The sequence below is a fragment of the Panthera onca genome, chromosome X (assembly GCF_046562875.1).
Source record: "Panthera onca isolate mPanOnc1 chromosome X, mPanOnc1 haplotype 2, whole genome shotgun sequence".
Classification (NCBI taxonomy): domain Eukaryota; kingdom Metazoa; phylum Chordata; class Mammalia; order Carnivora; family Felidae; genus Panthera; species Panthera onca.
Window position 1 is genome coordinate 123,504,461 of NC_138357.1, and position 22,327 is coordinate 123,526,787.

General features: G+C 42.9%; 1 long non-coding RNA gene across 2 annotated transcripts in view; it reads left to right on the top strand.

Annotated features, from left to right (window-relative positions):
* The window catches only part of LOC145713641 (uncharacterized), a 362,598-nt gene that overhangs the window by 96,561 nt on the left and 243,710 nt on the right, over positions 1 to 22,327 (top strand). For both annotated transcript variants that reach the window (XR_014136665.1, XR_014136666.1), the window contains exon 2: positions 9,269 to 9,497. This is a non-coding gene — a long non-coding RNA (uncharacterized LOC145713641). The remainder of the gene's footprint in view (positions 1 to 9,268; positions 9,498 to 22,327) is intronic.

Sequence of the window (22,327 nt, forward strand, 5' to 3'; positions counted from 1 at the left end):
TGACAGGGGACTTGAACTCAAACCATGAGATCATGACCTGAGCTGAAACCAAGAGTCGGACGCTTAACCAACTGAGCCGCCCAGGCGCCCCTGATTCTCTTTCTTCCTAAGTCTAGGGACACCCTTTACAGGAAATGTCATGTCCATCTTTTGTCACATTTACGCAGGATTCAAGTGCGGAATCAGGCATGCTGTGATCACTGGTCCGTGTGTGGCCTTAGCTCTGGTTTATTCCATTCCCTAAATAATACATCAAGCAGCCACTGAACCCAAGACTTAGCACATTGTTAATCACTTACACCACCTGTGCTTCCTTATCTTTTCTGCCTCCTCACCCTTCAAATACCTAAAAGTCTGATGTTTGGGTTTTTCATTCCCTCGCTTTGACTTTCTCACTGTTTTTATCACACACATCTGTATTCCTAAATAATATGTAGTTTCCTTTGGTTTTTTTTTTAAATATATTTTATACAAAGAATATCCTATGGGGACTTGGTTTTTTCACTCAGCCTTTATTTCTAAGGTTTTTGTAAGATGTCGTTCATTCACTCAGTTTGACTCCCATATGGTATTTCTTTGGGGAACTATGCCATGATGATTTACCCATTTTCCTGTCTTAGGGCATCAGGGTTGTTTTTAGGCTTTGGGTTTTATAAACAATGCTGCTGAGGACATATTCTCAGTCAGGAATCCTTGCATACCTGTGAAAAGCTTCTCTTGGATCACAGTCAAGGTTGGAAGAGCTGGGCGAGTGATGGCACCAAATTGTTTTCCTAGGAGGGGATACCAGTTTATATGCTTACTGGCAAGGTGTTTCTCCCTTTCGGTCCCTTAAAATGGAGGGGTAGACTCCTGTCCTAAGTCAGATAATATTCACTACTACTGCTAGGATGCCCCTACCCCAAACCATATCCACTGCTTGGGGCACAGACTGCACTCTTTGTATGTGTATGTGGTTTTTTTTTTTTTTTTAATGTTTATTTGTTTATTTTGAGAGAGAGAGAGAGCAAGTGTGAGAGGGGGAAGGGCAGAGAGAGAGAGGGAAAGAGAGGATCCCAGGCACCGTCTGTGTTGTCAGCATGGAGCCTGATGCCGGGCTTGATCCCATGAACCGTGAGATCATGACCCATGCAAAAATCAAGAGTCAGATGCTCTACCGACCGAGCCACCCAGGTGCCCCTACACTGCATTCTTTGTACTCACAATGACTTTGTAAGGCAGGTATCATTCTCATATTGCTAATGACTGAAATGTAATCAAGAGTTGACAGTTGACCCAGAGTAAGTAGATCCCAGACTTTAGGCCTGTTCTAATCCTTTGATGGTCTCCTTTGAGGAAGCCAAAAGGATATTTCCAAGGTTAAGTCAACATTTTGCAGAATAACTTTTCCTATCTTTCTGAATATCCATCTGGTGCCTGCCTTTCTGGGATTGCAAGATTTGAAGGGTAGAAGCAACTGTGGTGGTTTTCAGCTGAAAGCACATCTACAGCTAGAGACTTAGTCAAGAAATCACTGGACTTGTGTTTCCTAGGTTTTCCCCACCTATCTGTCACTTTCAGGTAGTGGGTGAGGCCTAGAGAGGAGGACAGGAAGGGATGAATTATGTACGGATGTCTTAACCTCAATGGGTCCTCCTTTTTATAATGAAACCTGTTTAGACACCTACGTGATTCCCAAACCACCCCTTATGTTACATGTATTTTACCAGAGTATTTCTGGGCTGTCAGGACCATTTCTTAATGTGTGTGATGTGCTCTACAAGATGGCCTAGTAAAATAGTATCACTATATCTATCTGTTAGTAGCAAATCCAGGAGAGACTCGGCAATGCTTCACATCTGGAGTATCTCAACCAGATTAAGAACTTGAGGGTGACAAATGGCATTACTGTTTTATCTTCGTGTTAGCCACTTATAGACTGGTCCTGCCTTAATGTGTGTTTAAAGTATATTTTTCATTAAAAAAACAATACCTCGGGGCACGTGGGTGGTTCAGTCAGTTAAGGGTCTGACTTCAGCTCCGGTCATGAGCTCACAGTTCATGGGTTCCAACTCTGAGTTGGGCTCTGTGCTGACAGCTCAGAGCCTGGAGCCTGCTTCAGGTTCTCTGTCTCCCTCTCTCTCTGCTCCTACCCTGCTCATGCTCTGTATCTCTCTCTCAAAAACAGATAAAAACATTAAATAATAAAGGTTAAAAAAAAAAAGGAATACCTCTCATCGTGTTATGATCAAAACAATGAAAACCAGACACAGTAAAAAGAGGGGTGAAACACAATCATGTGTTGTTCTACCACCCAGAGACATTGACTACTAACATTTTAGTGACTGTCTTTCCCGTCCTTTTAAAAATGTATAACCTAAGAGTGTGATTACAGTAAATATGTAATTCTTTATTCTGCATTTAATATTATAATGTATTTCTTCATATTTTTACACATTCCTCTCAAATACTATATTTAATGGCAGCATAATTTCCTAAATAATTTTTCCTACCTTTCCTCTTAATATTTCCTTCTTTTTTCGTCTGCTTCAAGGATTTAGTAAATTATGGCCTATGAAGTTAATGCATTTAAATAGGGTCTTGGATAATATGGTCTATATTTCTGTGATGTGAATGCATCATACACGGTACTAGAAATGAAATGTCTCTGTATTCAATGATGCGAGAGGGAGCTAATTACTGACATGAATGAGGACATGGGAGGTTTTGTGGTGTAGGGCCCAAACAACCCACACCAGTGGTGCTCAGACCTGTGCCTCAACCTCGCCTGGCCAGCTTATTAACGCCTGGACACCCCCTCCCGTGGACTCTGATCCTGCACATCTGTTGTGGAGCCCGTGGGTGTGCATTTGTAGCAGGCTTCCAGCTTGTGTGGCTGCAGCTGGCCCACTGAGTTGCTCTGATACAGAAAGCCGTGTCTTCTGGGGCACGGTAATAATTTTACACACTCACCGAACTGCTGTTGGTAATAATGGAGGCAAACAAGTTAGTAAACCTCACGTAAGGGTCTCAGACCTTACTGGTCATTACGTGGCATTTATTGTGGGAGAGACCCTACTGGTCATTACGTGGCATTTATTGTGTACCATGTTATTGTACAGCTTAGTTAACATTAAAAATTGAGGCTAAACTTTCAGGTCCCCTTTGCACTAATTTTCCTGCTTCCCTGTGAATCAAGGTAAAGTTTTTTTTCTCAATCATTTCTAACCCCCAAATCAATGATTACTGTTTAGCCATCACCAGTTGGGGTTCTTGGGGTCTCTTTGCCATGCTTTCTTGGATGTCACACTAAGCAGAAGGCAGAAAGTCTTTCAAGGCCTGCCTTCCTTGAGCGTCTGGGCCTCCTTCTTAACTGTGTGCAAAAATCCTCTCATTGAGCATTATGCAGGAGTGAATTTGAAGCTGGGTGTGGACCATGCCCATTCCCCTCGCGGCAGCTGTGGGTTCCAGAGAATGAAAAACAGCATTTCATAAACGAATTATGCAAATATGATGTGGGTTGGGGGTGGAATACGATTGTCTGCAAAAGCAGAATGCAAATTACTTGTTTGTCCACAGCCAGTTTCTGTTCTGGGCACAGTCGCCTTCCTGGTACAAAATGTGCTACTGGCGATTTACCCTCCACCTAAGCAAGCAAACCCATGATCCACAAACACAGTATTTCACAAGTTCTTTTAAGTGTGTTCTCTCCTGTAGTGGCATGTAGGCTGTGTACGCTGAGGCATGATGTTTTCCAAGACCCCCGAGGATATGAACACCGTGGGCAGTTTCCCCCTCTGCTTGCAGATTCTCTTTTATGTTTTCAGGAAGAAAGCCCCATGGAACTGAACATAATTATTTTTTATTTTGTCTTCATCACACAAGGGGTTCTTTCAGTACGGCTTTCACTCCGATGGGGCAGAGTGGATCTTTTCGCTTCCCTTGAGTTTTATGGGCCCAAATGACAGAATAACCCTTTATAAAACAGTCATTTTGTTTTTTGAGGCAAACTTTGCGGACCCCTCCATTTGGTGCCGGCTGACCGTGGAAGTGCAAAGCGAAAATTCAGCCCGTCATGTTTTGGACTAGCTTGGGATATTATAATGTCCTCGGAGACTGAGTAGCCGGTGTAAAGCTCTCTCTCCAGGGGAGACACAGATTTCATTCAAAGAAAGAGGGGAAGGAAGGTTGCATCCTAGCTCTTTTGAGATTCTAGGATTATCCCTACCAAGAAAAAGTCGTCTCCCTGGCAACAAGAGATAAGAGAAAATGCCCATAATTTCCCCCCACCTACTCATTTAAAAAAATGCAGTGAAGCAGATGGTTTGGTTAATGCAGGTATTCCAGAGTCTAATTTACTCAGTGTCGATAGAAGGAGCATAAATATTGAAGTGTTTGTGCTCTGCAGTTTGCAAAACTGCAGCTTGACAACTCTTTCAAAGATGAGAGCTTTCCAAAGATCCAGCCTCTCTATCAATAATCCAAACAGGATGTTGGCAAAGAGAAAGCATCAGAAGACCAAAATCCCTTGGCATGTACAAAGGGGATGAATAGGCAGGGCAAAAAATTCAGCATGGTTGGGCAACACAAGATAAAAGAGAGCAAGGCTGACAGAAGGATAGCTAGAAAGAAACAAAGATCCAGCGTTCAGAATTGTAAACCATTGGGTATCGACAAGAAATCTTTACACAATCCGTTTGTTTTATGTAGCCATTCAATTTTGCATCGGACAATGTACTCTGCTTTCAAATGATGTTGCTTATTGAGGCTCTGTCTACATATTTCACCAGCTTGGTGGCTTTTCTTGGCCAAACCCAGCTACATTAATGGTGGAGATGTGTTTCTTGGCTTTACAACTGATGCTTACCTCTCACATGTATGTCAAGGTGCATGAGAAGGAAGGAGAGCTTAGGATCTGAGGTGGAAAAGGGCTAATAGATGAGAATTTCTACTGAGAGAAATGGAAAAGCTCTTTGTTCCTTGCATTGTAAATTATTAAAAATGATTTCTGGCTTGTGTTGGTGCAGAATGAAAATTTTGGTTCCTTTAATATTTATCTGATGCCTAGAATCTAGATTGACACTGTGTTTAGACAAATATGTGATGTATGGATAAATTATTTTAAATTAAGCAAAAAAAGAGAGTCAAGTTTGGAAACTTTTTTTAATGTTTATTTATTTTTGAGAGAGAGAAAGAGCACAAGCAGGGCAGGGGCAGAGAGAGAGGGAGACACAGAATTCAAAGCAGGTTCCAGGCTCGGAACTGTCAGCCGAGAGTGCGGCGTGGGGCTTGAACTCACGGACTGTGAGATCATGACCTGAGCCGAGGTCGGATGCCCAACCGACTGAACCACTCAGGCGCCCCAAAGTTGGAAACTTTAACGTGAAATTTGGAAACATTTATCTCTGTCTTTATCTGTCTCTGTCATCTCTATTTATCTGTATCGGTGGGATATCCACCTGGATTATATATATCTCTTTCTAAGATATTCAGATTTATTTTCCCTTTATGTGCATTAAAGGTAATATATTTAAACCCATTCTTTAGTTTATTCCGGGTAAACGACACAGGAAGATATCAGATAATCCTATGTCTATAATGAGATAGATTAGATAGTTTAGAGGCAGACTGGCTCTGTTTCAGCTCTTGTTGCCCCAAATACAGTGGTTTTTGTTGTTGTTGTTGTTTGTTTGTTTGTTTGTTTTTGGCTGAAGTTCCTATTGTTTGGTGCATACAAGGAGGCTTTGGCTGAGATTTGCTGTATCTGGAGTATTTCCAGATAATTGTCAAGTGTGACTGATAAAAAAAAATTAATTTCCTCTGTTTAAAAAATAGTTGAATGTATGCCGATCGGTCAAAGATGTGTCAATTTTCTATTTTTTGAGGGCTGCGAAGTTCATCTTGGTTGGCCTCTCAGGGGATTCTTACCTTCTCACTCATCTCAGGCACATCTCAGGAGCCCTCTGTGCTCTCTCTCCCTGCAGGGCTCTGATCAGTCATGCTTGTTTATTAGGCAGGATGATTCAAGATGGCGAGCTTTCCAGTGCACCTTCGTGAAGGCTTTTGGGAAGCCTCCAAATTCTATTTTATGTTATGTTATGTTATGTTATGTTATGTTATGTTATGTTATGTTATGTTATGTCATGTTATGTCATGTTATGTCATGTTATGTTATTGTTAAAGGGATCAACTTCTATTATTTCATGGATGATATGAGACTTTGCACCAAAGGTAAACTAATTTACTGCAACTCTTAGCGGCCATAATAGATGGTTGAGGGCATTGGGATTACCCTAAAATCTCTTTAAATTGATAGCTAATGGATGATTGCTTTTTTGGCTGTGAAAAAATTAGTGTATCAAAAATGTGATTTATATTTGCAGCTTGGATTTGGGGACGCTCATATAATATGCCTGATGTTAGATAGATGTTCAGGTCGGCATGTAAATGTTAGGCTATTGTGTATGCCTCCCTGGGATAGTGTTGTTCCAGGATAACAATGTAAATGCAAAATGCTTGTATGACGAGGATTCAGTTGTTCAGGCTAAAGATGTACATTTACGTGGGGTCTCTACAAATCTTTTTCCAATATACACATTTTGTTTCCATTCAGAAATACGTGCCTTGCTTGAGTATTACAAATGTTTTCCAGCTGTGATTTTTGACATACTTTTGAGACAGGATGATCAAAAAATTCACCTGAAAGATGTGTGAGCCCTTGTCATTCCATGGAGCCAAGTAATAATTAGAGGAGTTTGGACCAGTGTTATTTGAACGAGTCTTTCAGAAATTATCAGGAAAGAATCAAGGTTGTGATGAGTTGCATGAATTGGTTCTCCTTCAGTTTTGCTTTATGACATCCTATTTTAAAATACATGACAAGTAGATATTTGCAGTCCAGTCAGTATTTTTTAAATATAATTTATTGTCAAATTGGTTTCCATACAACACCCGGTAGCTCATCCCCATAGGTGGCCTCCTCAATGCCCATCACCCACTTTCCCCTCTCCCCCAACCCGCATCAACCCTCAGTTCGTTCTCAGTATTTAAGAGTCTCTTATGGTTTGCCTCCTTCCCTCTCTGTAACTTTCCCGCCCCCCCTCCCCCATGGTCTTCTGTTAAGTTTCTCAGGATCCACATAAGAGTGAAAACCTATGGTATCCGTCTTTCTCTGCCTGACTTATTTCACTTAGCATAACACTCTCCAGTTCCATCCACGTTGCTACAAATGGCCAGATTCCATTCTTTCTCATTGGCACGTAGTATTCCATTGTATATATAAACCACATCTTCTTTATCCATTCATCAGTTGATGGACATTTAGGCTCTTTCCATAATTTGGCTATTGTTGAAAGTGCTACTATAAACACTGGGGTACAAGCGCCCCTACGCATCAGCACTCCCGTATCCGTTGGGTAAACTCCTAGCAGTGCTATTACTGGGTCGTAGGGTAGATCTAGTTTTCATTTTTTGAGGAACCTCCACACCGTTTTCCAGAGCGTGCAGTCCAGTCAATATTTAGGGTTACGTGTCTTCATGTAGAATTTAGCCCTGACAGGCAATTATGCCCCTCTCCTGGATGCATGTGTGGCTCCATCACTTTGTAACTTATTTTTACAGAGATGTGTCCATATTCTTTGAAATCGTATGTCCCCTCCTGATTATTCCCTTATCTATCCTATTGCATGTTGCCTCTGTGAGGTTCTTGTGAGCAGCTTTGCCTCAGTGCACAAAGCGGAAAATAACTGGAAGGTTTCTTCTTGGCTTTGGTTTTCAGGAGCCAAACATCCTAGGGAAGATAGAGGATGCTTTCTAGACAGAAAATTTAGGGAAGTTTGTGGCTTGAGGGGAGATGGTTCTCCCAAGAAACTAGAAAATATTTGATGGTGCCCCAGAGGGAGAGAAAAGGAGGTGTGCATACGAGTGCTTTCCAGGAGGGACCCGTCTCCGCCTGCCCAGACCTCCCAGAGAGGCATATGGCTGAGCGGGGAGGCTGGTGGAGGGAACCTTTGAAGGCTCTGTACAGACTTTGGTGACCTGCCAACATCAAGAAGAACAAGAACATCTGGCAAAATACCTCCTTCAGCTATGGCCATTGTGAGGTCTCTAGGCAAGGTTCTGACACCAGGGAGCGAGGCAGCTTCTGGGAGCCCAGAGTGCTGGAGGGACTTGGGGGTTTAAGATTTTCATGCGGGTCTTGGTAGATATCCCCCACTCTGTCTCAGAGTCCCATTCTTTTCTCATTGAAGGTCTGCCTCTGACTTCGACGTCAGGCTGCGTGTTCAGTGTCTTTTGCATCTCAACCATTTGAAACATGAAAACTTGGACTCTATTTTCAATATAATCTGCCCTGTGGTTGCTGAAGATGTACCTTAAATTGGTGGATGGCTACCCTGAGCATATTTCTTGCAAAGCTTCTGATGCCATCCAGAGAATTCCTCCTGCACTTATTCCTTGTCACCACTATTGTCACCTTCCCAAACCTCACTTTCCACCTATGCCTCCTCGTCATTAACCACAGGTGCAGTGTGAGTCGCTGTGATGCCCACACATGCCAGGAACAACCACTATCCTATGTGTGGCCAGTGATCAGGCCCCGGGTTCTCTGAGGGTCTCCTTTCTGGGGCCCACTGTTGGTACCAACCATCTTAGGTCAGATTCTCTAGGAAGTACAGACTAGCAAATCGCTTATGAGAAAAATTTTCTTAGGAGAGAAATCCTAGGGGCACAGAGACCAGGGAAAGTGGAATGTGGGGGCAGAATAATGGCCTCCTCAGAGATGCCCTGAAACTGTGGATATGTTTATCTTACATGGCAAAGGGGAATTAAGGATGCCCCATGCAGCATGAGGCAAGGCAAACTGTGCTCATAGGAAGTGAGCCGGAGACTGCCCCCCATCCCCCATTGGTCACTGCAGGGGTGGCCACACCAGTAAATGGCCGACAGCCTTAGGGACAGATGAGGCCAAGAGGGCCTGAGCCCATAAGGCATGCCATCTGTATCCAGAAGAGGAAAGGGAAGAAGATGTTAGATGTTGTAGACCAGGTCTGTAAATGATGTTAATCTTGGGTCCCTCCAGAGGAGTTTTCACAAGCATGTACTTCAGGGAAAAACAATCACTGTTCTCTAAAAACACCTTAATTTCTGAAGAATTCTTTTCTTTTTAAAATTGCTTTTATATTTACAGCCTCCCTCTTTTCCATAAATACTGGTGTGGCAGTGGATGAGGTGGAGCCGTAATTTTAAGACTTTCTTCTGTGTTCTTTTTCTCCAACTTGCCTTCCTTCAGCTGGTGATTTGTAGCTCTGGCTCGGTCCCCAGGGAGCTGAATCATGGTGCTTTTGCTAACGATGCCTCATGCGGATACCACGTGCTCCCTCTTCGCCCAGAATGCCTACCCCGGGATTTGGGATCTCCGACTACACTGGACGACCTTGCCCATAGCTCCCCCCTGACCCTGGCCTCCAGATGCGGGACCTCCGTGTTCTTCACCATCTGCTTTTACTCTAGACCTTCAGGTATTCCGCTGCATTCCAACCTCTGTATGATTGCTCCTTTTCTGGATCATTTGGGCCATTATTGTGATGATTATTTTTTCTTTTTAACTAAACTGCTCGCTGTAAAATGAGACGTATGTACAGAAAACCACACAAAAAGTGCACACACAAGATTATATGGCAAGTGCCCTTATAAATATGACACATGTCCTAGAACATCCAGGGGCACTAGCAGCTCTAGTATGTGTCCCTTCCCACTTATACCCGTTCTGTTCCCTCCCTCCATGGATGGATGCATGGGGCTAACTTTTATAGTGATTACTGTCTTCAATTTCTGTCTAGTTCTGTCCCCCCTCCAGATATGCATCCTTAGACATGACAGTTCTTGTCTACTTTTATAATTTGATGTCTTTTAAATTGCTTTTAATCTACAATTTTCTCCTCTACTCCTTTTTGCCACTGCTGTTCCTTACACTCTACCTGCCAGGGAACCTGGGTTGTTGGACCCGTTGCATTTCCCAAAGTCTGGATGTGGCCGATAGCTTTACTCATAGTGAAGATTAGTGTTTTCCTCCATTGTCTATATTTCCTGCAGCTGGATACAGAGACTGATCAGACCCACATTCGGTCTGTTTGGCAAGACTATATGTGCTATTGAGTTCTATTCTCAGAAGCCACAATGATATCTGACTTTGATTGATTTCGTGTGTGTGTGTGTGTATGTGTGTGTGTGTGTGAGAGAGAGAGAGAGAGAGAGAGGGAGGGAGGTGGAAGCAGATGTTAACATGCCAAGTCCATTCATTTTTTCATTTATTGCCCATAGAAACCTCATAAAGAGTGCCTTGTTCTCATCTATCCTCTGATTGCACAGCAGTATAGCTCATATAGGAAGGGCAGGAAAAATGCTCGATTCTTCAGCTTTATCAGTTTTCAAGGTCATGGATTGTTTTCTTACAACCATCAGAAAGTGATCAATTAATTTTTAAAAATTTAACTGTGAACTCCTGGTTTTAAACAGATAGGTTTCCATCCTTTGCCATCTTCGTCCTTACTCTGGTTCATGTTGTCTCATTTATGGCTGGTGAGAGCCTCTTCCTGTCGACTCTTGCCTCACCTTGACCTCCCTCACTGTCATCGATGGCTTTCTTGATATTGACTGTGATATGAGATCTTTGAAGTCATATTGTAAGGTTTGCTCTCTCCCTTTCAACTCTCAACATGTTTTTGTAGAGAAGGAATTCTGTATCGAGGGGCACCTGGGTGGCTCAGTCGGTTAAGTGTCTGACTTTGGCTCAGGTCATGATCTCCTGGTTCGTGGGTTCGAGCCCTGTATCGGGCTCTATGCTGACAGTTGGGAGCCTGAAGCCTGTTTCGGCTTCTGTGTCTCCCTCTCTGTCTGCCCCTCCCCCTCTCATTCTCTGTCTCTGTCTCTCAAAAATAAATAAACATTAAAAAAAAAAAAAAGAAAGAAATTCTCTATTGAATGTTTACCAGCAGCCTTATGTTGATGTCAGCTTTGGTGATCTTCCTTGAGTATCTTAATTCTATTACTCTAGTTTTATTGGAATAAAGCCTTGCTGTCAAAGTCTGTTTTTATTTCCATTATATGTCACTTTCTGTTTTATTTTTCCTGTAAACCTATAGGATTCTTTTCTTTTTCCTCAAAATACAGCAATTTTATAGGATAGTATCTTCAGTTGGTTATTCAGAGTCAGTATTTTCAGGGATATTCCTTGCTGTTTTGATACATCATTTCAAATCTTTATTGTGAAAAATTTCCTTGAATTATGATTTCTAGTATCTGTTGCCTTGTTCTGGCTTTCTTCTTCAGGGGTTTTTATTGTCAACATTGTTGGATCTTCTTTGCTATTTAAGTATTTGTCACATTCGGTCAAATCCTTTTATCTCTTCAGATTTTTTGAGTTTGAAAATTTCACTTTTATCCTTTATTTCTTACAAGTCATCATTTATTTGTTTATTCTCTTGTGTTTTTTCCATTTTTTTCTTTACTTGTGAAAAATTTTTTCTTATTGGTAGTTGTCTTGAGTTCTGCCATCTGCTTTCTGAGAGGTTTTGTTTCTGACTTATGTTGTACTTTCATGTTTTGTCCCATTTTTATCAGTGTCTTCTAGCTCTGTGTCAGATAGCAAATTGTAGTTCTCAAGTGTTTATGAGGACGTATTTGCTGTCCTGCTCTGCTTGTCTGTGGGAATGTTATTCTCCATATTCTCCTTCCTTATAATCAATTTAAATCAAATTTACTTATGATCCTTTTTTGTTATTCATTTTCACATGAAATTAGTTTTCCTCAACTTTTAAAAGTAGCTGTATTCAGCATAGTTTATAACTTCATAGATCTCCCTGTCCTGTTGTTTTTATGTCAATTAAAGAAAATTATGAGTTAGCTGGTCACTCTTTTCTGTCTCTATTATCCCTGTCCTGCTGAATTTGGAGCCCACTCCCTGTGTGGGGGCCCTGGCCTGAAGGGAGGGAACCTGGTGGGTCAGCTTCAAGAGTGTGTGTGGGCCAGGCTGCCCCAGCCCCTTCACACTTGCATGGAGATCTTGCACTCATTTGTTACCGAGTCGAACAGCACTTTTGTCAATTCCAGCTGCTTTTCTCAAATTGGCCCACCATGCTTGCTAGGGAAAATCTACTGGCTCTGTTGGGTTTCTTCTGTTTCTAGGTCTGCCAGAATCCCTGATGTTTTCCTTGGCTTCCCCCCACAAAGACAGTGATGCTCAAGCCTTGTAGTTTGTGGTTCATGGATATATGGTGTCCCTGGAGTTTGCAGTGAATACATGCGTGGTTTTGCTGTCTGGTTGTTCTGTCCATTTTTACGTACAGATTTGGGGAAATTCAGTAGTTATGCCACTGCGGCAACCTCTTCCCCCAAATGTGATCGGGACCTTATTAAGTAGGTGACTGTGCATGGACTTAATGAACAAGGTCAGTCACAGAGCCTTAACAAAATGAGTTCAACCCTTACCCCCAGGCAGGCATTGCAATCCCTTGTTACAATCTAGGAAAAGCAAGCCCTGAACACAGGCAAGGTAAGAGTAGCTAGAGCAGGCAGTGACCTCAGTGTTTGTGTAAATGAGTGTAGAAGAAGGGGCGTGTGGGGGCCTTCAACTGATTAACAACACAACGCTTAAAGAAAGAAACAATCCAGGAGCACAAACTCGGCTCAGCACTGTCCTGGAAGCCAGAGCTGAATGGATGAAGAACTCAAGGTTTATGCCTGCCGTGTGCTGTCAGTCTGAAGAGAGAAGAGAATCTGGAGTCAGAAGGAGTCATCAATGTTAAGCAATAGAAGAAACTATTTTCTCCAGATTACAATGGGGAAAAACAATAGAAAACAAAAAACAACAACAAAAAAACAACCCAGAGCCCTGTGCTGGGAATTTAATTAAATCCTTACTGGAGCTGTATTTTTCAGTGTTTCTCTTGGTGTGATGAAAGGTAGAGGGTTTAAGGGACTTGTGGCTCAGAAGTTGACACCTTTTTCTTTCCAGCCAGCCCAGACAGGCGGGAAAGGAAGAAAACTATGCACTGTGGTCTACAAAACTGCTCCTGGAAATGATTCTTCCTTTCATTGTTGGCTCACACCCTGTTTCAGAAAATGAAATGCGCTTGTGTGCATGTGTGGGTATGTGTTTCTGGCGGTGGTATTTGGTGTAATTGTCCATAGGAGAATCTTGGAAAATAAGTTGCCGTAGCCTGTCCCGCATGAATGGGTAGGTTGGGGATCTCAGACAGCCTTTGGAGGTGACTTTCATGCAGAGATGCAGTGAACTAAAGAGTTGGTCTGGGTGATCTGCCTCTATTATTTCAGAGAGGGTGTGGTGCAGGGCCCAGCTGATGCTTCTCCTCCGGGTGTGCTTTGTGGGTGATTGGCATTTAGGGGAGCATGGATCAAAGTATAGAAGGAGTCTTGAATTTGGTTTCTCGGCATGGTCGTTCAGAGTCCGTTCTCTTAGCTATGCGAGACTGCAACATTTAACACAAATACATCCCGTGGACTTGCTTGGCACTGAAAAACATTCATTTGGCAAAGTTTTCAGCGTTTGGGTGTTCCTGTGCTTAGGTAAGAGTAATTGCCTATCTACTCTTAGCCTTCTGCCTTAGCTCCTATTTCTCTAGGTAGATAAACACGGGAAGAAACGGTATGAGGGCAGAAGGGGAATGAGAGAAAGAAGGGAAATGACATGATTGATGACATTGGTGGGGAAAACCTTTCCCCAAAGACTCATTTTTATGGCTAGTTTAAGTGATATGTGGAAGGTTTACTCAAAAGACAGTTTTATTTAGGGAATGAGATTCTCCCTCTGTTATCTAATTAGCCAGGTTATACACCATCTGTTTTTTGTGAAGCTGGTTGCATTAAAAATCAGCCAGTTTTTTTTTTTTAAACTCTTTAACCTGTTTCAGAGGAACAAACATTAGAACAAAACATTTAGGGAAAACATAGATGAAAAGTTAATGCTTGAGATTTGGCAAACTTGGATGCACTTTATAGAAATAGCCTGAGTGTAACAATACAGAATAAATAAAGAAATGCTCACTGAACTATATGCACACTTATTTGCTCATTTACAGATTTGCAGATTGTCCTTATAACCTTTTTGAAGAAGGCAAAGATACATGTAGGTAGTGTTCAGGTATCGATAAAGTCAAAGGCTTGGTGTGATCTGACAACATTCAATACATTACAAAAAGTGCAAACACTTTACAAGGTTGCTTTGGATTTATGTATTTGTTGAAGTGTGTGTGTGTGTGTGTGTGTGTGTGTGTGTGTGTGTGTGTGTGTGTGTTGTTCTAGGCTAGCATACTCTGGGCCTGCATTTTAATAATGAAGTTTGGGGCACCTGGGTGGCTCAGTCAGTTGAGCATCCGACTTCGGCTCAGGTCATGATCTTGCAGTTTGTGGGTTCGAGCCCCGCATCGGGGTCTGTGCTGACAGCTCAGAGCCTGGAGCCTGTTTCAGATTCTGTGTCTCCCTCTCTCTCTGCCCCTTCCCCCCTCATGCTCGGTCTCTGTCTGTCTCTCAAAAATGAATAAACGTTAAAAAAAATTTAAAAAAATAATGAAGTTTTCTATTTAGGTGGAAACTGCCATTCAAGTATCTAGAGCTATTTTCAGGAACATGTGGTTGTCCTGAAGGCAGTGGGAAACATCTATTTTATATACAGGAAAGATAGAGGCGAGGAGACGGTGAGGTTAGAGGTATGCATGGCTTGCGTTTTCTCTCTGAAAGAACGGTGTCAGCAAGTTTTCTAAAGATCATTTTAAAACCGCTTTTTACTGGACACCTATGATGTGCCAGGGACTATACTATATTCTCAACTGCTATCGATCTGCTCTCTCATAACCCCTCGGAAACGAGGAACCGGGAGAATGTTCTGGGAAGGAGATTGCTTTAGAGGAAATATTCCCTCAAACAGTGCTCCGGTCGTCATTTGGAAATGCTGTTTCCCAAGCAAAAGAACACACAGTCCTACAGGGAATGCTTTGCACAGTTAGTGGGAACAATGCATCATTGTTCTCGAGTTGTTCCTATGTGAGAGGCCCAATGACTTTCATGCATAACGAGGCCTTATTGCTCAATTACGTAGAACTAATCATGTGGAATCCATTCCACTACCACACTCAAGTGTTATGCAGCACAGTATTGGGGAGAACAAGAGTTAAATTGAGAGAGAAGTATTTTATAATGGCAACAGAATGAGGGAGAGGTGGTTTCTGACCAATTATACTGAGATCAGTCCTCAAATCACGAAAATAAACATTTCACTAGCATTCATGCTTCTTTCCCTCACTTGGGGAAGGTTGTAGGAAAGTCACATTTTTAAATGCTACAAGGATAAATATATTGACTTGAAAACAATTCCTGTGTGATCTAACTGAAACTGTTACTGGATTCTGGGGCACTTTACTCAAATTCAGTTTAAAATATGTGAGGTCCACGGGGCACCTGGGTGGCTCAGTTGGGTAAGCAACCAACTCTTGGTTTTGGTTAGGTCATGATCTCGTGGTTCATGGGTTTGAGCCCTGCGTCTGGCTCTGTGCTGACAGTGCGCAGCCCGCCTGGGATCCTTTCTCCCTCTCTTTCTGCACCCCCCTCCCCAAATAAATAAATAAATAAATAAATAAATAAATGTTACAAAAAATAAAGTATGTGAGGTCCAGCAAGACAGTCTTTTTAGGGGAGAGAGGGCAAGGTGATGTCCTGGAAGACTTCTGCCAGTAGAATTTGATTTCAGTGTTTTTGCTAAAATGCCTCATTTTTGTTTCTGTTACTGACCTTTCCACAAAGCTCCCTGGGAGAGCCCTACAGCTGACTGTCAAGGGTGAAGTTAACTTATTGGAGATAATGGTTATTATGGCTTCGCACTGGCTACGAGGACCCTTCTCCCCACTGTCTCAGATTCTGTCTTCTTTCCCCTTCCTCTGCCTTTGATCTTATGGAGAAGCTTTGAAACTGCTGTCATCTTTGATTTTGACGTGCTGTTCTTGAGTCATTTTTTGATTCCTTGGAAAAGGCAAAAAGGCTTGTGTTCTTTTGTGCCTGTTTTTCTTTTCTTCTGGAAAGTTTACATCCAGTTGTCTTAATGCTGATCTCTCCCACACAGCATGGGGAAAGCTCACTTTGAAGGTTGTGTGAGCCCCATGTGCGAGGGGGATTCATGGATGTGTGAAAGAAATTGGGCCCCATGTGAGTTCTTTCTCCATAGGTTTGATCTCTCTGTCTCTCGTCTCCATGTCTTTCATCTCTCTTTGTTTTTCTCTGTCTCTGTGTCTCTCCCTTCCTAGTGGCCTCCCTTGCTCCCAACACTGTTTTTGTTTTGTTTTTTTTTTTTTTGGTATTAAAAAAATCCCGATCCACTTTAAAAATGCAAGCATCAATTACCATATTATCTCAGGAGACTGAAGAATGTTCCGTTGTGGTAGCAGATATGTGACAGATTGAAACCAGTTTGGAAAGAGGTGCTAACATGAGGCTTCTAAGTGGTCAGGTAGGTTGGCATTTGGGGTGTGGGCAGCTCTGTGTTACATTGATTTCATTTTCAGAGTAGTAGAACTTATAATGTGGGTTATTATCAAAGACCTACAAATAGTGTTCTGAGGCAAATCCTATTTTCTAAACAACATAATTTTTCTTGAAATCTAACTGTGTACACAAGCCGGGAGAATAAACGCTGCTAACCCTCGGTCATATTTGGACCATGGGCCCCACTCTGTTGATCCACACTAAGGGAAACTATACTTGGAGGGCAGGGGATTATTATTCATAGTAGTAAATATAATAATAATTATTATTATAAGGGTAATAATTATTGAAATAATATTATATTGTGACATTATTTTAATAGCCTTTATAGTGCTAATCACATGCCATGTATTATTATAAGCATTTGACATTCATTATTTAGAGAGTTAATCAACCATCACCATAATCTACTTTTAGAACAATTTTATCATCCCTCAGATAGAAACTGCATACCCATTAGCCATCACCTCCCCCATCTCTCCATTCTTCTAGGCCCCTGGCAACCACTAATCTACTTTCCGTCTCTCTGGATTTGACTGTTCTGCACATTTTGTATAAACAGAATCATATAATCTTTGTTCCTTTGTGTCTGGCTTCTTCCCTCAGCATCGTGTTTCCAAGGTTCATCCGTGTTGTAGCTTGTCAGCACCTTACTCCTGTTTCTTAACGACTAGCATTCCATTGTGTGGACAGACCCCATTTTGTTTATCCATTCAGTAGTTGATGACTGTTTGGTCGGCCCTTATGAATCATGCAGCCGTGAGCATTTGTGTTCGAGCTCTTGTGTGGACATGTTTTCATTGTTCTTGGGTGTGTACCTAGGAGTGGGATTGTTGGGTCACATGGTAACTCTGTGTCTGACTTTTTTTTTTTTTTTTTTTTTTTTAAATTTTTTTTCAACGTTTTTTATTTATTTTTGGGACAGAGAGAGACAGAGCATGAACGGGGGAGGGTCAGAGGGAGAGGGAGACACAGAATCAGAAGCAGGCTCCAGGCTCTGAGCCATCAGCCCAGAGCCCGACGCGGGGCTCGAACTCACGGACCGCGAGATCGCGACCTGGCTGAAGTCGGACGCTTAACCGACTGCGCCACCCAGGCGCCCTGTGTCTGACTTTTTGTGGAGCTGCCAGACCATTTTCCGGAGCAGCTGCACCCTTCTACATTCGCACCAGTAGCAAAACAGGAGGGCTCCGATTTCTACACATCTTCACCAATACGTAGCCTCGTGAGGTGCTCGTTGGTTTGAGAATATGTGACAGGTGACTGAGTTGGAGGGGGAATTCAGTCAAGTGTTTGTTTCAGTGTTCCTCAGGGAAGGAGTGGTGGCTTTGGCAGATAAAAGGACACCGTGGGCTGGGACCCGAATCACACGTACGCTTGCAGTGAACCCTAACCTCTTAGCATCTGTAGCCGTTGTATAAAGGATTATGTGTAAACGTAAGCTCTGCCTAAAAGGATTAAAGTTATGTTCCCTCAAAGCTCCTAGGTACATATTTTGGGGAGTGTAAGCCTTCTTTTTATTTGTATCATTTTATGTAATTACAGGTAGAATAAAATAAGATGCAGTGGCCCACATTATTAAAATTTAAGAACGAGGAGCACCTGGGTGGCTCTGTCGGTTGAGCGTCCAACTTCAGCTCAGGTCATGATCTTGCAGTTCGTGAGTTCGAGCCCCACGTCGGGCTCTGCACGTTGGGCTGTGTGCTGACAGCTCAGAGCCTGGAGCCTGCTTCAGATTCTGTGTCTCCCTCTCTCTCTCTCTGCCCCTGCCCCGCCCATGCTCTGTCTCTCTCTGTCTCTCAAAAATGAATAAAGTTAAAAAAATTTTTTTTAATTTAAGAATGAATATAATAAAGCTGACCATTAATGGGGAATTTTTAGGAGAAACTGAATATAACATGGTGAGCATGAGTAAGACAAAAGTCAGTTGTCAGGACAGCAGAGTTCTGCCTGCAGCCTGGCCTCTATTACTTTATAATCCTGGGTTGATCAGTGATTTTTCCTGCCTCTGCTTTCCTGTCTGTAAATAGGGTACCAGCTTCTTTCCTTTCCTATTTTTCAGAGTTATTGGTTGGAACATGAGACAGCATATCTGGATGTACTTTCGGAAAGGTGTGGAAGTTTGAAAGTGCCCTGTGAAATCAGATAGATGCTAACAGTCGTCTAACCAGCCTCTGTTTTCTATTCTACGCTGACCCTTCTTTTGTGTGACTGTTGTTCTTGTGACTTAGCCACATGTGACTCTAAGACACTCTGGGCAGTGTAGTCTGACTGTATCTGCAGAGAGAAGAGTGAATAGCTTTAGGGACCAGGCAGCCTTAGAGACGACAAAGACGCGCATGGATGGAACAGTGGAAGCGTCTGGCTAGGAGCTCTCCTACACCACCAAGTTCAAAAGCAGCTCATCAGTGACAGTTTCAGAGTACAGGGAGAAAATGTGGATGGGTTGGCCAAAGGCATGATCTGGGCTGCCCTAACACCGTGATGGAGGCTGTGAATGTCACGGTGGGCAGAGGGAGCGAAAGCTTTCCTCCTGGCATCCGGGAAGTGTTGGGTGGTTTTGCCTGGCCAAAGCTCTCTCCACCCGTCACCCCCTCCACACACTCGCATTTATGAGATGGAAGGGCCAGGGCAAGGCCATCATAGGAGGCTTACAGCTGGAAATGAGGACTTCCAGACTCAGGCTGACACAGTCCCGCTAGTGGTGTGGCACCAGGGAACATCTTCTCTACGTTTGGGGCATGTAACCCACTCCCAGACAGTCTTGCTCTGAGATTGTGGGAGATTTCTTTCCCCTTAGGTGAGCTCAGATGTGACGCTCACGCTGAGACTTAATTACCCTTTACCTTTCAAATTCCTTAAAATAGTCACTATTTGCAGAGTGCACCCACGTTCTGTTAAACGCACCGATCATTCTCTCCAGCAAGCTTAATACGAGTGTGGTCTCTTTCTTTGTAGCTCTCACGTGGCCCACCTGGTTCCAGTCCTCACTGTCTCTGGTCCTGTTGTGGTGCTCAGGGTGGATCTGGGTCTGGAGCAGTACCCAGAGTGTGAAGGATTTTGGTTTCACACACTGGGGCCTCTGACTCATAGAGTCACACTTTAACTGACCTGTTCTTAAACTGAACTTCCTGACTGTAACAGTAATAGTGCGGTAGGTGCTCGTCTATTTTCCCACTGCTTTCTGTGTCTTCTTGGATTACCTGACACTAGTTACTTGATCTCTAGGGTCTTGGCAAGGAAGACTTTCCTTTTCCTGTTACTTTAGTTTCTCCTTTGGGACGAACACAACAAGAGTGTCTACATAAGTCAACAGGATAAGATAACTGGGCTCTTTGTCAAGGTCCCCTCCCATAGCTGTTTTGTAACAGGTTATGTGGTCAAGTGGCATGAATCCTGCCAGGTCCCAGGGCAGCTGCAAGGGAAGGATTCAGGGGTTATGTTCCATGCTCTATTCTGAGAATGGATTCTGTGTTGCATTCCATGCTGGAAACAGCCTTTTGGACTGGTGCCAATCTACATGTGATGGGGAAGGACTGAGCTCTGTGTCCAGAGTAATGGCAGATACTCTTGTTGCCTCGTCGCCATGCCTTTCAAACATTTAATGCTGTTTTTCATTCTGAGGCTGCTCTTACTCTCCCAGTACAGTGTCTCTGTCCTAAATGCCCAAAGGACTTTGACTCCTCTCATACCTTACTGGGGACCACCACATGCTCGTTAACCTGACCCTTTTAATCGTTACAAGCCAGGAACCCATACATTTTGACCATCAGGAAAACAAGTCAGCACTTCATGGCATCATGATAGGGGATGGGGGACATTTTCTCAATCTGAATTTGATGTCATCATAAAGCCCAGGGTTATGTATGAGGATGTACCGGGAGCAGGAGAAGTCCCTGGCAAAGAGCCAGTTGACCCTGTCAACCTTTCCTGTAGCACTTGACTGCCATGAAGAGAATTCTTGAAGTGTCTCCAATCTTATCGCATTCCACAGAGGACTGCCAGAAGGGCACCTCTAAGTCATTGCCAAGATGCTTGGAACCATTTCAGGTGTATTCTGGGGCCAAGTGCCTCTTCTCAACTAGAGATATTCCTGCCACTTTCACATATAGATTGATTTGGTTCCAAATTTTATTCTAGTGATATCATAATTAAATATGATTATTTTATTCTTTAGAAACATAAGGATGACTTTTAAATATTTATGATATTATTGGAGTTGGTGCCTCATAATAAATATGACAGTGGTTTTGACTGAAAGCTGTATGTCAATGAATATTTAATAATTTCAAGGTGTGATTCAAGAATCGTCATTTGTTGATGCCCTTTTGGTTTGTGTTCCCTTGGAAAATGACCCTGAGATGAAGATTTATTGCAAGTAGATTATTGGGGGGCTGGTACTCTCAGAAAACAATGGAAGGGCATGAAGAAGCAAGAGACAGAGTGGAGGGCACCCACAAAATGGTGTCATGAAGCCAGGTTGTACTGAGGGTAACTGGAGCTTAATGCCCCATTGGAATTCCAGGAGGCAGTGTAGGACATGCATCTACCTGAGGAGCAAGGGAGTTGGGGTATTTATACACCACCTTGCACCCCTCATTGGTGGTGGGCTATTGGGAGTGGAACTTGACTTCTCTAGCACTTCAGGTTTCCAGATGCATACTCCAGTCACTCCCTCAGGAAGTGACCAGTTAGGTTGATATATACCCAGAATGCTCAGGGGGCTATAGGTGGGGCCCCATCAGCGTCTACTGCAACCCCCTACAGTATATTCCTGAACTTGGAGTTGAGAAAAAAATAGGTGGGATGAGTATTGAATTTTATTGGAGCAGTTAGAAAATTAAAGAATGGCTTGTTTTTATGACACAGACCACAAATAGAAGAGGGGATTCTGAGAAATTTATAATGCTGGAGTATTTGGAAAAAGCTCTTCAAGGAAGGGGTTATTTAACTTGTGCTTGAATGAAGCAAGGTCTTTGGATCTCTGGAGGGAAGAAGAGGAAAATCTCAGGCGGGAGATTTAGCAAGAGCAAGACCAAAAAAAGGGAAGCAAGTGGAGATTTACCAAGGTATGTCTCAATGGGAAACAACTCTGGAGGGGTCAGTTGTATTTCTCCATGTTCTGCGAGTGAGGCACAGGATGCTCTTTTATTCCAGACTATCTTTTCAAGGGTATTTGTGTAGAGAACACCTTGGAAGACAGAAATAACATCTCCCTCTGGGACATAAGGCAAATTAACTTACCCTCCAGTGTTACAAAGATAATGTCTCCCTCCAGGACACAGATCAGGCAGGATTCTGCCCATTATAAAACATCAGGTTCCCTAAGCTCTGGTTTCCCCTCCTGTAATGCAGCTCACTGCGTTATGTGTTGTCAGGCCTTTGCATCACCTGTAGAAGCTGGGGCACGGGGAATGGGCTCAATCAATGACAGTCTGGGTGCTACTGTTGCTGTGAGTAATAGAGTCCTTTGTCTCTGCCCCAGGAGTTTCGTATCTTAGGTTGGCATCCTTGAACCTGTGGTGAGTGTGCCTGTTTGCTTGCAAGTAGGTAAAATTGAGACCCTTCATGGTTTGGGATACTTCTAAGCACTGTGTTCAAATAAATGATGTGATTCAAGTCTCATATCATCCCCACAAAGTAGGGATTATTATTTTTGCCCACATTTTACAAGTAAGGAATCTGAGACTCAGAGAGATTAAATAATGTGTCCCAGGTCACTCAGCTTGTAAAGGAAGAAGCCAGTGTCCAAACGTAGGGTGCTAAGTTTCAGAACTGTGTTCTTTTCACTGCACTAGCA